General features: G+C 43.0%; 1 protein-coding gene across 2 annotated transcripts in view; it reads left to right on the forward strand.

Moving 5' to 3' along the window:
- LOC137541041 (signal transducer and activator of transcription 5B) overlaps positions 1–17767 on the forward strand; it is a 349270-nt gene that overhangs the window by 37682 nt on the left and 293821 nt on the right. The window contains exon 2 of one of the 2 annotated variants that reach the window (XM_068262188.1): positions 16587–16788. The exons of the other annotated variant lie outside the window; for it this stretch is intronic. The gene's annotated coding sequence lies outside the window, so the exon portion shown is untranslated. The remainder of the gene's footprint in view (positions 1–16586; positions 16789–17767) is intronic. 2 annotated transcript variants of the gene reach the window in all.

The raw sequence follows: 17767 nt of genomic DNA on the forward strand, positions 1-17767 counted from the left end.
TAAATACATTGCGTGCGATTCGCCTGCATTCCACACGCAGGCGAATTCTGAGGCCCCTACCCTGCAGATTTTTTCTGCACAGAAAAACGTGCGGGGAAACGCACAAGTGGAAACAGTCCCATCCACTTGCACTGGCTATGCGAATTCGCATGCGGGCACCGCATGCGAATTTGTGATAGTGGAAACGGGCCCTGAAGGACATCCGAGGTGAAAATTAACTAATGAGGTAAACAATTGTGTCTATCCTCCTCCTTCTAAAAATGACTTTTTAAGGTATCCCACAGTTTTATTTAATATTTAAATCTACTTTTTAAGTTAATACTGTTTCATGGCCTCTTCTCAATGACACATTCATTGAAGTATGCCAGAGCTAAAATCTGTGAACTATTGACCCTTTTATCTCTTTCCTGCTCTCAGAAGCCATTTACTGTCAGGAAAGTTTTTTTTTTTTTATATGGCTGCAATTCCTAATCAATGAAGTTTACATTATAGTCTGACCCGGACAGAAATTGTCATTTGCACACCTGATTTTTAACTCTTTCAGGCAGAGAAAGAAAAAGAGGTACACAGCATAGTTTTGTGTGTTTGGCACTGTACATACACATGTCTATCTCATCATGTCACATGTCACCTCGGATGTCCTTCAAAATACATAGAAAATAGAATCATTTTGAGCAAAAAATACCACTCAAAGAAAGCCAAATTTATGGTGAAAAAAACCCAATGTATAGCTCATTTAGGTGTGATAAGTAGCGATAACGTTATTGGCAAATGAATGGGAGGAGCGCTGATGTGTGAAAATTGCTCTGGTTCATAAAGGCAACACAACCTGTAGTAGTCAAGGGATTGTTTACCTGTTATCAGGCTTTGTCATTGTTCCTCCTACTTTGAATACAGATGAACTGGCACTCAGCTTAGGTGTGCTGATCTAGCTGCTACTCTGGAACATTTATATTCACTACAAACAAGATGAGGGAATGGCTTGCTTGTGTATAGTCCATGGTTTAGATGAAATAAAGGGTCTAATTGTCATCCTGTATTACAAGGTGCCAGCGTTTGTTTAATAACTGTTTTATAAACTCATTCTGCCTGTTATGCGTGGTAATAAACATAATTTTATTCCTGTTGTATTTTTATTAGATCTAGGGATAATGAGGTTCTCATCTGTTGCTGTTTTTAGTTCAGTGTCATGATCTTTTCATTATTTTTTTTTGTTCTGTCCTCTGGCAAGTGATTTTAATAACGTTTAGTTCAAATTCTTGATCTGTACAAATGGTTTCTCCTGACTCTTACGTAATGTTCAACTAGAAACCCTCAGATGGACTTGGCACTTAGCTTGCATTCAGTGATTATATAATTTGGAATAGTATCCTTTGTGAAAGAAAGATATGGCTATCTGGGCTGATGAATTTCTCCTACAATGTCAATACTATGGTGACATGTGAAGGGGGTTGCTGGAGGAAGTCCGCTTTAATGCAGCTTACCTGCTCTAAGGAACATTCTTTTCCTGCCCCGGAGGATTGTGGGTGAACTTTAGTGAGAGCATTACATACATCCCTCTGGAAGAAATAACCCTTAGAGGCAGATCCTCAAGAGTAGAAAAAAAAAATCTTGTCTTTGAAGTGTCAACAAAAAAATGAAACCCCAATGAGGGCTTTACACATAACACATGTTGATGAATTACTTTTAGTAGCTGTAAGTCAACACATTTTCCAGATTGTCTGCTTTCCCGGAACACCAAGGCCTTTGAAGATATTCTTATTATTTTTTTTTTATTTATATAGCGCCAACATATTCCGCAGCGCTTTACAAAGAACAATAAGACGACAAGGGGAACATAGATATACTAACAAATTGTAAAACAGAGTTCCAAGCAGCACAAATATTGTGACAAAAACACTAAACATTAGGAGGAGGACCCTGCCCTTGCGAGCTTACAATCTAGTGGGTAGTGAGGGACACATTAGGTAAGGGGGTGGAGGATGGATGAGGCAGTGACTTTTTGCCTCAGATTACATTGTGTCAAATAAGTAAATAAGGGCTATAGAATGTTATAAGCTTGTCTGAAAAGGTGTGTTTTAAGAGTGCGTTTGAAGATGTCCAGGTTTGGAGCATGACGTACAGGCTGTGGAAGAGAGTTCCAGATAAGAGATGATGCTCGTGTAAAGTCTTGGATGCGAATATGAGAGGAGGTGATCAGCTTAGAGGCCAGGAGAATTTCCTGGGAGGAGCGGAGGTTGCGGGAGGGACAATATCTTGAGATTAGTGATGAGATGTATGGAGGGCACAACTCATGGAGGGCTTTGTATGTTAGTCAGGAGTTTGAACTGGATCCTCTGGGTAATAGGTAACCAGTGGAGAGAATAGCATAGTGGGGCTGCATCAGAAGAGCGTGTGGAGAGGTGAATGAGGCGGGCCGCTGAATTTAGAAGCGATTGGAGAGGTGCTAGCCTTTTTTGTGGTAGCCCACAGAGCAGGGTGTTGCAGTAGTCTAGGCGGGAGATGATTAAGGCATGTACAAGCATCTTGGTGGCCGCTTGTGTGAGGAAGGGACGGATACGGAATATATTTTTGAGGTGCAAATAGCAGGTGGTGGTTAATGAGGCAATGTGAGGTTTAAAGGAGAGCTCTGAGTCGAGTATAACCCCCAAGCAGCAGGCCTTAGTAGTTGAGGTTATTGGGGTGTTGTCTACCGTTATGGTTGCAATTGGTGGGGGTGTAGATAGCGATGGTGGAAAAATCACAATTTCCGTTTTACTCATGTTGAGTTTGAGGAAGCGGGAGGACATAAATGCAGAAACGGCACGTAGACAGTTGGGGACTCTAAATAGTAGTGATGCCAGATCAGGAGCTGAGAGATAGATTTGGGTGTCATCCACATAGAGGTGATACTGGAAGCCAAAAGAGTTAATTAGTTGTCCCAGGCCATGAGTATAAACTGAGAAAACAAGTGGCCCAAGAACTGAGCCTTGAGGAACACCAACAGACAGTGGGTGTGGGGAGGAATTGGTGTTAGAGAAGGACACAGTGTAAGAGCGTCCAGAGAGATGAGAGGAGATCCAGGAATGTGCTTGTCCCTTGATTCCTAAAGATGACAGTGTCTGCAGAAGCAGAGCATGATCAACTGTGTCAAAGGCAGAGGAATGGTCAAGGAGAATTAGAATGGAGAACTGGCCTTTGGATTTAGCTACCAGTAGGTCATTAGCAACTTTCGTGAGGACAATTTCGGTGGAATGGTGTGTGCGGAATCCAGATTGAAAGGGGTCAAGTAAGGAGTTAGTAGAGAGAAAGGCAAACAATTCTGAATGGATGTGACGTTCCAGCAGTTTAGAAGCAAAGGGGAGGAGTGAGACAGGCCGGTAATTGGATAGAGAAGCTGGATCAAGAGAGGGTTTTTTGATAAGTGGTGTGATAATAGCTTGTTTGAATAATAAGATATAAGTAGTACAGTGTAAATAAATACCCCAATAGTTCAGGAACACCTTACAGATACTGATATAAAAATTATCAAATATAGAACAAAAGAAAAGGCCAAAGAAGAAGACCATATTTGAACCTGCAACAAGTCGTGTAACCAAGAAGCAATTAACAGCCTGTCCCTTTACATGCATATGGGAAAGGGAATCAGCCAAGAACTGATGTGCTGAGCCCATGCATTGCAGAAGCATTAGTAGTTAGAAAGCATATTCTGCTTAAAGTAAACCCGAGGTGAAATTAAACTGATGACTGCTGAGATAAACAATTGTATTTATCCTCCTACTCCTAAAAATGACTTTTTAGATATCCCATGGTTTTATTTTATTTAAACATTTTAGAATGAACGTTTTACTGTCTCTAATCAATGGTAGCCTATTAAGTGTCCCAGAGTTAAAATAGATTAATTATTGACCTTTATTTCTCTCTCTCCCCTTGCCTCAGTTGTGTTCTGCCAGAAAAACATTTATGGCTTTAAAAGACAACTGAAGTGAGAGGGATATGGAGGCTGTCATATTTATTTCCTTTTAAGCAATGCCTGTTGCCTGGCAGCCCTGCTGATCCTTTTGTCTCTAATACTTTTAGCCATAGACCCTGAACAAGCATGCAGCAGATCAGGTGTTTGATATTATTGTCAGATCTGACAAGATTAGCTGCATGCTTGTTTCTGGTGTTATTCCGACTCTACTGCAGCCAAATAGATCAGCAAAGCTGCCAGGCAACTAGTATTTCTTAAAATGAAATAAATATGGCAGCCTCTATATACCTCTCACTTCAGTTGTCCTTTAAATTAGCTTATGAGGTTTACTATATTCAAGGTACTGACAAGACAAAAGCTGTCACTTGGCTGCCTGAATATAAACGCTTTGAGGCAGCAAAATAGAAAAAAGAAAAGCCTGTTTATTAAAGTTTTGCGCTGTATATGCACATTTATATCTTATGTCACATGTCACCTTGGGTACACTTTAAAGGGAAGGTTCAGGGAACTCTTGAAAAAAATAAAAATCCCTATCCACTTACCTGGGGCTTCCTCCAGCCCGTGGCAGGCAGTAGGTGCCCTCGCCGCCGCTCCAGAGGCTTCCAGTCGTCTTCGGTGGCCGACCCGACCTGGCCAGGCCGGCTGCCAGGTCGGGCTCTTCTGCGCTCCATGGCCGGGCTCTTCTGCGTCCCACGCGGGCGCGCTGACGTCATCGGACGTCCTCCGGGCTGTACTGCGCAGGCGCAGAATTGCGCCTGCGCAGTACAGCCCGGAGGACGTCCGATGACGTCAGCGCGCCCGCGTGGGACGCAGAAGAGCCCGGCCATGGAGCGCAGAAGAGCCCGACCTGGCAGCCGGCCTGGCCAGGTCGGGTCGGCCACCGAAGACGACTGGAAGCCTCTGGAGCGGCGGCGAGGGCACCTCCTGCCTGCCACGGGCTGGAGGAAGCCCCAGGTAAGTGGATAGGGATTTTTATTTCTTTCAAGAGTTCCCTGAACCTTCCCTTTAAAGCCAGGGATGAATGTAGCAGCCAAACAAACAGGCATGTCTGGGAAATACTTATTTAACATGCCATTAAAGAAGACTTAATACGATATGACACCTGGATGTAATGGACTGCCTCAGAGGAATATCTAATGCTAGGTACACACTATTGAAACTGCTGCCATTCTTACACCGTCAATGTCAGAGGCCTCAACACTGCTACAGTCGGTCATTAAGTGACTGGGGTTCAAAGTCACTAAAGGGGGCAGAGTCACAAACAGCCAGTCAGATTTCTTTGCTGAATAAGCTACTTCCATTCACACTATTTTGATGCCAGGAACCCGAAAGCTTACAAACTTGGTCATTGAGTTACTGTGTGTCAAGGGTATAAAAACTGAGTGGAGTCAAAACCAGATTTCTCTTGGAAAATGTAAACGGCATCTCTTCTTCACTGTTAATGACAGGGTTCTCAAACTTGGCACAGTTGGGCACTGGGTGACTGGGATTAATATTCAGAAAAGTGTGTGGAGCCTAAAAAAACAATCAAAATTCGCCTGTTGATTTTCAAGGGGAATATTTAATTTGCTGCCATTCTCTGTTAATGGCACAAGCCTCAAACTTGGTACAGTTGGTTATTGGGTCACTGGAGTTCAAAATCAGAAAATGGGGCGGAGCCCCAAACAGCCAATCAGATTTGCTTTATTTTACTGGCAAAAAAACTAATTATTGATGCCAAGGAGCCCAAAGCTCACAAACTTGGTCATTGAGTGGCAGTGTAACCAGGTTATAAAAAGTGGGCAGAGCCAAAAACAAATTTCACTGGGAAAATATGAACTGCAGGCCTTCTTACTGTTAATGGCAGGGTTCTCAAACTTTGCCCAGATGGTCACTGGGTGACTGAGATTAATAATCGGGGAAGTGGGTGGAGTCTATAATAGCCAATCAAAATTCACCTGTTGATTTTCAAGGGGAATATTTAAATTGCTGCCATTTTTACACTGCTAATAGCAGATGCTCACAAACTTGGTAATTGAGTTATTGTGTGTTAGGGTTAGAAAAAGTGGGCAGAGCCGACACCAGCCAAATACATACCCGAACAACGCCGGGTCATCAGCTAGTGGTAATATGTATAGGACTAGTATAGTGTTAATTGGCAGTATGAGATACACATTATACAGAAATGCCCTGGCCTAGAAACATAATTGGGATGTCGGCAATCTCTGAATCTTTGATAAGAAAACAGATGCAACCTAAAATTAAAACTCTTTCTGTCCCAGACATGCTGTAGCTACATAAATGAAGAGCATTTTTTACTTGTCTCCCAGACAGGCTTGTGCTGCTCCATTCAAAATACAGGTTTCCTGATTTGTTATGCTTTTGATTGCAGCTTTTATGGATGCATAATTATCCTTTGCTGCCTGCCAAGGAAATTATTATGTTTCTCTATACTTATGAGAGGATCTGCAGTTTATCCCAAAGTAGTAATTAAAGTAATTAGGCAACAGGTTTTTAAACTTAGGAAAGTTTTGATTTTGCCACAAAAACAAGCTGTGTGGTGTGAAATAGACAATTAAAAGCAGTTAAAGTAGAAAAACACTTTTCTTGAGGAATAAGCAGTTCATACCAGGTCAGCTCTGTACATTTTTAAGTAAGGGGGGGGGGGGGGGGAGACACCGAGAGCCCGATATGGTGCAGTATGTACTGGTAGTTAAAGGACAGTGTGAAAAATGTTTGAGTGATACTCACAAGTCAGGGTTACCTGCTAGGCAACCACTGTGTAGGCAGGTGGGGAGATTAACCTGTCCCCACTCAGGAATAAGAAGTCGCTCTCTGTAGATAAGGAAAAAAAGGGGGCCAATACCCCTCCACCAAGGGTGGACACAGTATAGTAGACGATGTTACAGAGGCGCCAGAAGAATAAAAATAAGTAAAATGTTTTAAAAACAGGGAGGCAGTAGGTGGACTTACCTCCCCGATGCAGACACAAGGAAATGCCGAGTTTACGACAAAATAACGATTTATTTAAGTACTCCAATACTTTGCAAAGTATTGGAGTACTTAAATAAATCGTTATTTTGTCGTAAACTCGGCATTTCCTTGTGTCTGCATCGGGGAGGTAAGTCCACCTACTGCCTCCCTGTTTTTAAAACATTTTACTTATTTTTATTATTCTGGCGCCTCTGTAACATCGTCTACTATACTGTACATTTTTAAAGATATTAGCAGAAATGAAGCCGGGTTCCAGTGTTGTGTGGCTATCGTCAATCACCAGATTAATTTAACTACCTGCGGACCGGCGCAGTTTAAATCTACGGCGGGCGGGCGGTGCTGCGGATCTGACCGGACGTAAACTCTACGTCCCATTCACCACGCGTCCCCGCCGCTCTGTCCTCACCGCAATGTGCTGCCCTGCCGTCTCTATGACGGCAGAGCACTATGAGCCGGGCAGGAGCCGTTTTCATTGGCTCCTGGCCCTGTCATTCCTGTAAGCCATTCCCATTGGCTTACATTAAGTGACAAGGTCAGGAGCCAATGAAAGCGGCTCCTGACCAGCGCACGGCGCTCTGCCGTCATAGCGACGTCAGAGAGAGCAGCCTGCGGCGGGGACAGAGCGACGTGACCGGCGGATTTTGGCGACGATTCATTGGGAAGCAGCGGTTTACTGTACCAGCACCCTCTGGTCCTTAAGGGGGCAGACGGTGCTGGTACTGAAGTGGTTAAAGTGACACTGAAGTGAAAAAAAATTGATTTAACGAATTGTGTGTGTAGTACTGATAATGAATAGGACATTAGTAGCAAAGAAAAGTCTCATATTTTTGTTTTCAGTTATATAGTGTTTTAATAGCAATGCATAATATTGTCATATTTGCAGTTTGCTGTGTCTTATATTTTAATTTAAAAGTGTGGTTTGCAGAGCTAATGACCCTTTGAACTTATCTTCTCAATGAATCTTATCTGAAGCTGGCTGTCACTGTTTCTTTGATGTTAAGTGCTCCAAAAAATGCAACCAATTTGGCTGTGGAGTTCAGAGAAGCTCTTTTGCATAGATAACTGAAGTTTAACTCTTCATGTACTGGAAATAATATGACTTGTTTCTTTGCTATTAATGTTCTATTTCATAGCTGCACTACATATACAATTCATTATTTCATAAGTTTATTTTCACTTCAGGTTCCCTTTAGCCTCCCTGACTGTATGATTCTTTCCTGATTTTAGGGTCTAAAAGTAGTAAAAAAAAATTTTGCTCCAGGGGGCATTTGTATGTAAGCCAGAATTATATGGGAGAAAAGCGCTACAGAAATGTTATTGTTGTTGTTAGGGTAGAGGGTGAGATTAGGAACAGGATGAGAAGTCAGGATTTGGGGTTTTTATTGGTTAAAAAAAATATTAATTTTGCACTACATCTACACCTACACCTACAGTGTTCTCCTCAGGCTCTTCTAGCTCCATCCGGCTACTTTTGGTGAGCACCCGGCTGTCATCAGCTTGCCTCCTCATTCTCCTCTTATGCTGTAAGCAGAAATGTGCCGATCCTGCATTCCCTCATCGCATCCCACCCGGTTAATTTTTCATGCCACCCGGCTGGAAAAAAATTCTGGGGCGAACACTGACCTCCTTCCCCACGTCCGTGCTGCCTCACCATTGCAAGAATCCGGGCAATCCCAGCATTTCCAATATACGTGTGCAGTGATGGCTTAGTAGAGATCTGGAGATGTTAGGAATGGCATGGTCACAGGGGGCCGTCCAAGGGTTTGCCAAAGTCCAGGATTTAAGCAGCACTGACCTCACTAACCCATTAAAAATGTAGTCTCACTTTAATTTCAACTGCTATAGTGGGCAAATATGCAACAATAAGTCATAATTTAGTAATTTGTTTTTTCTGACCAGTGTGTTAGCACAGGAGCTGAACATTCTCTTTACTTTCACTTCAGCAGCCTTTATCTCTGGGAATACAGCTGGTTTAAAAATTGCAGCTTTTACTGAATGTCATCTTTTGATATTGTATTTTCATTTTCTGGAACTTTTTCCCGGGGATTGCGATATGCTTGTTTTTAGAAGTATCTCTTGAATCCTAAATTAGAGTTGCCTCTTAGCTGGGGTGGACTAATCAGTTTGGAGCTATCTGTGTGTGCCGTGACTGTAAATAGGCTGTTGTTCTTGTTTTTCACGCTCAGTCCGGAGTCTGTTTCAGAACAGGGCTTTAGTCAGACTCTACAAGTCAGAGAATGAACAGAATGATTGGCATGTCAGAGCTGTAACAATGCTAAATATACTAGGCAGGCTTCATTTAGCTCCAGTATCTCAAGCAATAGCTGTCCACACTTTTCCATGGTATCCAGTGGCATGGCAACCCTAGTAACAGCCCAGCACAGCTCTGATCCTGTTAGTTGGAATGGTCTTATTTCACCGGTATATTTTGTGTCCATAATAATGGGTATCATATTGGTTTCAATTTACAGGTTCGTTATAGTTTCACTTAAAGAGAGTCAGAAGTGTTTTTTTTTTTCTCTTTTTATACAAGCTGATCCGCCGCATCCCTGCAGCAGAACAAAGTATTTATCCTCCTGAAATACTGGGGCAAAATTCCTCGACTTTTGAAGTCGCAGAGTTTGCTGCCCGGTAGAAGCAGAGTTGTGCGCAGTAGCTCTGCCTCTTATCCAGTCAATCTCCGCCTCTCCTCGCCCCTCTCAGTGAAAGAAAATTGAGAGGGACGGGGAAAGGCATAGATCAGTGGATATTGACTGAAGCAGAGGCAGAGCTACGGCACACAAGTCTGCCACTTCCAGGAAACAAAATTCTGCAATTGCAGAATTTTGCCCCGGCATTTCAGGGGGTTAAATATCTCGTTCTGCCACGGGGATGCTGCAAATCAGCTTGTATCTTAACGCTTAAGATGATTAATAAAGAGGAAAAAAAACACATCAGACTCTCTTTAAGGGCTCTTTTCCACTAGCAATTGCTAGCGTTCCCGCTGAACGCTAGCGATTGCGATTCAGCAACAGAAAAAAAATTCCCGGCGATTTCCCGACATTTGCGATTGCAATTTTGCTATGCTATGCAGTGCATAATTGCGGCAATAATCAATCCGCCGCACGATCGCAGTCAGGTCAAAACGAGTCGCGGTAGTGGATTGCGGTTTTGCGATTCAGCCATCGCAAACGCCATAGTGGAAAAGGGCCCTAAAAGGGATAAAAACTCTCCATTTATCCCTGGAGTGTGCAAAAGAATTTCCACTTTGTGATATATTTTCTATAATTAATTTTTTTGCATTTTAATGTTAAAAATTATATTTCCATTTTAATCTGCTTCCAGCTAAGGATATGCCAGACTGAGCTCAGTATGCTACCTTGGGAATGCTTCTGTACTGTATACTGTGTTTGGAGTACTGTTAGCACGAGCACATTCAAAATCTCTAACTTCATTGTATGAGGGATTAGAGAGCAGAGGCCTTTCTTACTCGAATATTATGGTCACTGGCCAGGAATGACCATGCCGATCAGATGCTTTGACTCTGGTCTGAGCCCACAGTCAGAGTACTGGTTAACTGGAACTCGGGCATCTGGCAGTCTCAACTAACCAACATGCCTAGCGGGGGAGAATGGAGGCGTTCCTACTGCAGTTTGCAGAGTATTGCACAGTGGTAGCGACTTACGAATGCTCTGTGCACCTTCTTTTCTATAGGGCCCAGAGGTTTTGCAGCTTGCTCATATGGCTCCCTGGCGTGTCACCTGCAATGGGTCACATGATGTGTCAAAGCCATGCACGGAGAGTGTTCCAAAGCCTCTGGGACATCCTCCATGCATGGAGGAGAGAAGGAGACAAGCGCGTACAGAAGAGGAGGAGACGGGCGCCCGGAACATTTGTATGTCACTACCGCAGCACAATACCAGGGCTGTGGAGTCGGTACAAAATCATTCGACTCTACATTTTATGAAACCACGACTCCGACTCCAGGTATCCACAATTTCTCAGACTCCTTGACTCAGACTCCACAGCCCTGCGCAATACTCTGCTTTTAATCAATGGGGTGAAGTTAGTGCTATATTTAATGCCGGTTGCTTGGCTTCTTAAGCAACTGGCAAGCACAAATATCTGGTATCGGGCAATCCCCACCTGAGCCGGATAAATGAGACTGGTCTTAAAAATACGGTACCTTCCTAGGAAGAAACCGATCATTGTGCACAGTAACCCTACTTTTTCCCAAAAGAAACCTCATACTGCAGCAAAAGCGGCTAGTGGTTAATATGTGTCCCGCAGGGAAGACTGTTAGTGTTTCTTTGGCGTAGATAAGCTTCTAACATGCAGCGCGCATCGTTGCTCATGCCTGCAAACTCCCCCCAGAGGCAGAGTTGCAGATCAATGTTCCTGTGATCAATGATCAACGGCATCAACGAGATGCTGGTGGTCATTAATAAAAATGAAAGTGAAAGCACCCATGTTGTACTGTTCACAGTACACAGGAATAAACTGGGGGAGACATCTAGTGGCCAAATAGTAAAATTATATCCTACATATATCATATTAAATAAAAAAATAAATTCCCCATTAAAATTGACCCCTCACCTCCCCCACGCTCACATGGTTACCTTAGGGACTCAACTTTTTAATATGTATGTCATGAGGGTATTTAACTGTTATGTTTGCAAGTAAGGGCTTGTAATTAGTAATGGACACAAAACTGAAAAAAAGCGCCTTTATTTTCAAATAAAATATTGTTGCCATACGTTGTACTTGGGGACATATTTTAAACTTTGTAATAACCGGGACATATGGGCAAATACAGGGTAGAGTGTCTGCTTCCTGGCCAGGAGATTTTTGTTCCCAAAAGCAGAAGCCATCTTAATGTAACTTTAAAATTCCTAAACTTTGGCCTTTATGTTACATACTTTAAATCTACAAGATTATTATATGTAAGTTAGAGGAGTCTCAGTCAAGGAGTCAGTGGAATCATAAACTGAGGAGTTGGAGGATTTTTGTACAAACTCCACAGCCCTGGTTACATTATTACAACATTATTACAGTGCCGCAACTTGACTTGCACCCTACCACCACTGTCTTTTTGGTCCGATCAGAAACCATCTCACGATGCCTTCTGAGCCACACCCACCACAATATCTTGGAAGTGGGGCACCAACTCATTTCAGAAACTGATGTTTACACTTAAAGGGAACCAGAGACGAAGCACCCTCATGTATTTTATATCAATGAGAACATGACAGTAAACACCTACCCTGCTCTTTGTTTCATTCTTCTCTGCTAAATCTGCCTGTTATCAGCTCTGATAAGAATCCCTGACTGAGCATTCAGTCTAGCTTTCACCGGAATGATTATAGCTGAGTCAGTCTTCTGTGATGTCTTTTCAACCCCAAGTCTGCCCCCTTGTGGCTCTGCTTTGCTGCTTCGAGGATAAATAGCAGGAAAGCAGAGCCACAAGTGGGCAGATTTGGGCTTGAAAAGAAATCGCAGAAGACTGATCCTTCCAGGCAAAGCTAGATGGAATGCTCAGTCGGACACACACACACACACACACACACACACACACACACACACACACACACACACACACACACACACACACACACACACACACACACACACACACACACACACACACACACACACACACACACACACACACACACACACACACACACACACACACACACACACACACACACACACACACACACACACACACACACACACACACACACACACACACACACACACACACACACACACACACACACACACACTTTGTTTATTTATATATATATATATTATGGTAAAATACATGAGGGTGCTTCGTCTCTGGTTCTCTTAAACCTGCTGGGCGGTATGGACGAGCTCAGCTCGTCCATTACCGCCGGAGGCTGCCGCTCAGGCCCTGCTGGGCCGATTCTCATCAAATAAAAAGGAGCACACGCAGCCGGCACTTTGCCAGCCGCGTGTGCTACCTGATCGCCGCTGCAGCGCGTCGGTGCAGCGGCAAAAGAGGGTCCCCCCAGCTGCCCGAGCCCAGCGCAGCCGGACCAAACAGTTCCGGCCAGCGCTAAGGGCTGGATCGGAGGCGGCTGACGTCCTTGACGTCACTCCGCTCGTCGCCATGGCGACGAGGAAAGCAAAACAAGAAGGGCCGCTCATCGCCGGAGGCGATCAGAAGTACGCATTAGGAGCACCCTCTAGTGGGCTTTCATGCAGCCAACTTTCAGTTGGCTGCATGCAATAGTTTTTTTAATAAGGAAAAAAAAAAAAAAAGCGTCCGGTAGCCAGCCTGGCGATTTTAATAGACCGCCAGGCTGGTTAATGGTTTGGAGTTGGGAAGAAGACTGAAGTTCTTCTAGCCTTCTGCCAAAACTTGGCATAGTTAGACCAGAATCTACGTGTGATATAAGGTTGAAGGGATCATGAAGCAAGGGGTATATGGGGGCTGCCATATTTATTTCTTTTTAAACAATATCTGTCGCCTGGCAGCCCTGCTGATCCATTTGACTGCAATAGTGTTTGAACTACACCAGAAAGCATGCAGCTAATCTTGGCATATTTGAAACAAAAATCAGAAAGGCCTGATCTGCTGCATGCTTGTTCAGGGTCTAAGGCAGGCATGGGCAAACTCGGCCCTCCAGCTGTTACGGTACTACAAGTCCCACAATGCATTTGCCTTTGAGTCATGACTGTGGCTGTGCGACTCCTGCAATGCATTGTGGGGCTTGTAGTTCCTTAACAGCTGGAGGGCCAAGTTTGCCCATGCCTGGTCTAAGGTTTAAAGAATTAGAGGGGGATGATCAGAAGGACAGCCGGGCAACTGGTATTGTTGAAATTAATATGGCAGCCTCCATATAACCTCCTGCTTCAGGTTCCCAAACTAACATCATAACCTTGTCTATAAGGCAAGGTAACCTCAGGGCTGGTTCTAGACTTTTTGCTGCCTGAGGATAAGCCCCCCCCCCTTCCCCCCCAAAAAAGAAAAACTGCAGCCCCTGTAATTTGCGCCTGATGCAAGTGTTTTACCTTGCTGCATGAAAGACCCGGCTCTGCGGAGAGTACAAAGCCAATCTAATTACATAGCAACACCCTGATCACACATTGCCTTTCTGGTAGATTTTCTTTAGAACCTCTGTTTCTGAACCTAACCACATTACTCCTCTTAAAGGCCTGACCAGTATAGGAAGGAGTAATGTAGCTTCAGGCGTTTCGGAAAGGAAAATGGCCAGATCCAGCACTATTCCTGCTGCTGCTTAGTTATCAAAAAGAGGGAAGTCCTTGGGTGTATTCTGAAGAGATGCATCCATCTCCCTATTCTCAGAGACCTTATGCTAGGTACACTCCATACAATTTTCTAGCAGATATACCTGCCAGATTGATTATTTCCAGTAGTGTATTTGGGAGAAGCAAAACATACAAAAAAATATACAAAAAAATCCCTGCAGGTGCACCACAAACACCAAGCTCAAAGTCTAAATAATTAATCAGGGATATACCAAAGACACGGAAGAACAAAAATAGAAAAATACTTTTTCTTTTTTATTTGCAAAAAGGTGCAGAAATATGTACACAAAATCTTTAATCACGTAAAAAGTGCTTATAATTGATTGAAAAAAAGGCAACAACATCGATTTGTTTCGGGTTAGTAACCCTTCTTCAGGCCTTTAAATATAGTGAACATCTACAAAATATAAAAACACCACAATTAAAAACTGTAATACAATCAAAAGAACTGTAGTACAATCTAAAAGGACAATTCCCCTCAAAACGTGAAAAAGTGAAACATGATGAAGATGAAAGTGCACTTCAAGAAAAAATTGTTTAAGAAGATGAAGTAAAGAACAATACAATATTACAAGAAATAACCTATACCTGCACAGTTGGAATACAAGGTAGAAACTCATCTGGTCAAATATAAAGCCAGGGCAGACCACCTATAGATCAATGCAGGATCCAATTTGGACTTCATCATGTTTCACTCCCTCACTTTTTCACGTCAATTGGTGTTCTTTTGTCTGCTGTATGCTACTATGAGTTACTCTATTTTTCACACTTGTTCTTAAAGGGGAAGTGTCCCCCTTTCTCTTACGATTGAGGGGAATTGTCCTTTTAGATTGTACTACAGTTCTTTTGATTGTATTACAGTTTTTAATTGTGGTGTTTTTATATTTTGTAGATGTTCACTATATTTAAAGGCCTGAAGAAGGGTTACTAACCCGAAACAAATCGATGTTGTTGCCTTTTTTTCAATCAATTATAAGCACTTTTTACGTGATTAAAGATTTTGTGTACATATTTCTGCACCTTTTTGCAAATAAAAAAGAAAAAGTATTTTTCTATTTTTGATCTTCCGTGTCTTTGGTATATCCCTGATTAATTATATAGATTGATTATTTCCAACGTGTCCAATCTTAATTGCGATCAATTTTTTAATTTTCAGATTGTTTTTTTTTAATCATGTTTTTGATTTTTTTATTGCATTTTGTTCAGTTCTATGAAAAGCAATAAAAAAAATCAGAAAATCTATTGCAATGCAGATTGGACATGTTGGAAGTAATCGTTCTGGCAGGTAAATCTGCCAGAAAATTGTATGGTGTGTACCTAGCATTAGGTTCAGCTGTACTAGCATTGTTATTGGTGTAATCTCACTACTTTGAACCCTTCCTAAATTGTCAACACTATCCATTATAACACTCTGGTCTATGGTATCACCAGGCATGTGTTGTAAATCTGCTGGACTGAGTTGTTCTCTCTGCTGCCCACTAGAGCTGGACAATGAAGCAAGTGCAACAGTGCTGGGATGGAAAATGTGCATTACTGCGATGCATCTTATTTTTTTCTTACATTCATGGATTCAAAGCTGTTTTACAGTATCTATAAGCCATCTGCTTAAAAAGGTCTCAAGTGGCGTAGCACAGTACCATAGGGGATAGCACTCTCACCTTGCAGTGCTGGGTTGCCGTATCCCAGCCAGGGCAACATCTACAAGGAGTTTGTATGTTCTTTCCTGTGTCTGTGTGGGTTTCCCCCGTGCACTCTGATTTTCTCCCATACCCTAAAAACCTACAGAAAAGTTAATTGGCAACCACCTAAAATTGGCCCTAAACTACAGTAGACATATGACTACGGTAGGGGTTAGATTGTGAGCTCCTCTGAGGGACAATTAGTGACAAGACGATATATACTCAGTAAAGCGCTGCGGAAGGAGTTGGTGCTATAAATAATAATAAACTTGAACCTGATCAGAGCAGAGTCAGGATTTCGGAATGTTTTTGGAGCCCAGAGTACCCCTATAATTTGCCTCATCACCCTTCACTAACACTAAAATAAGAAATATGGGTGGATGTCTTTCAGTTGAGTACAGTATAATGACAGTGAAACAGTTAAGTTTCCTTCCTTGGACTAAAGTACATTACTAGCAGCAATGGGCTGATTGGTAGTGCCCTTCCTTGTTACACTGTACATAGGACATTTTTTTTTAAACATATCTTGCAGGAAGAGTCGTGAAATATTGAAGGAAACCGTTGAGTGTTTTTCCCTGGTGGTAAAGTGATTAAAGAAGGCGCCTTTGGCTTTATCTCTGTGACTGCCTCATTTTTACTTTGTCATGCTTCCTCTCCCTCTCCCTCCTCCTTCCAAATAACTGTCTCCTATCTCTTACCAGGCTCACTATTACACTACTATACCTTGAAGGGGCCCTCTCTGGCCTCCAGCAGTAGTCCTGGGACTTCATGCTTGAAGCAGTTTTCTTTCAATGCTGTGAATGGTGGAATAGGCCAACCATGCCATGTGTTTAGTGGCAGAAGTCACTCAGAGCAGCTGTGATGACCATATACAGGCCAGCATTTGCAGATGATAAAACCGAGGTGAGATTACTGGGGAAAAATGAGCAGAGCAATGTAGTGGTAAACTATGAAACTGTGAGAAGCAGTTGCAAATGTCAGATAATTGCCTGACTGATGCTTACTGCTCAGGCACCAAACACGGTCTGTGCAACCCCCCCTTCTCCCCCTACCCAATGCTTTTTTTATAACAGTAACTTATGAAATTACAGTTTTGTATTTTGAAGTGAGCTTTTCAATGCGGTTTTTTTATAGCTAGTGTTTTTGATAGACCGGAATCTTTCAAAATCTTCTGGGAACACTAGATTCACAAACGCAAAATCGCATAGCAATACGCTTTTCAAATGCAAGCCGGCGATCCGTCCGTCCTCCGCTGCTCGAATTCGGCCTGTGTGCCGCACATGCAAGCCAAGCACAATGGGCACAGGATGATGCAGGGACGGGGTTTTATTATATGAACTGCACGCTGGAGAAGAAAGAGATGTGTGCTCTGACCAGATTCACCTGGCTATATACTGGCTGCCTAAATGTCTATTGACTAACTTAAAGTGGCACAACAAATGCATATTGCATCAGTTTGCCAGAATGTGCAGGGTCTATACCAGGGGTGTCAAACTCAAATACAAAGTGGGCCAAAATTGTACACTGGGACCAAGCCAAGGACCAACCTCAATGTCTAGTGGCCACCCTCGTTCCTTATAAAGTTCCCAGGTGGCTCCTCCCTCCCCTCCTCCCTCCCCTCTACAGTTCTCTGGTGCTAAGTGCTTTCCCCAATGCTCTCCCATATGGCTTCTCTGGTGGTCTTCACCTACAATATAGCTTTGCTGGTGGTCTATAGTGGGCCAAACATAATGCAAAGTGGGGAAACCACTTGGGGGACAAATTTAATGGCTCTGAGGGCTAGATTTGGCCCGCGGGCCGGAGTTTGACATGTATGGTCTAAACTAAATCACTGCTGTTCCCTGCAGGAGTTGGCTCGCGCAAAATTCATTGCATCTCAACG

The sequence above is a fragment of the Hyperolius riggenbachi genome, chromosome 12 (assembly GCF_040937935.1).
Source record: "Hyperolius riggenbachi isolate aHypRig1 chromosome 12, aHypRig1.pri, whole genome shotgun sequence".
Taxonomy (NCBI): Eukaryota; Metazoa; Chordata; class Amphibia; order Anura; family Hyperoliidae; genus Hyperolius; species Hyperolius riggenbachi.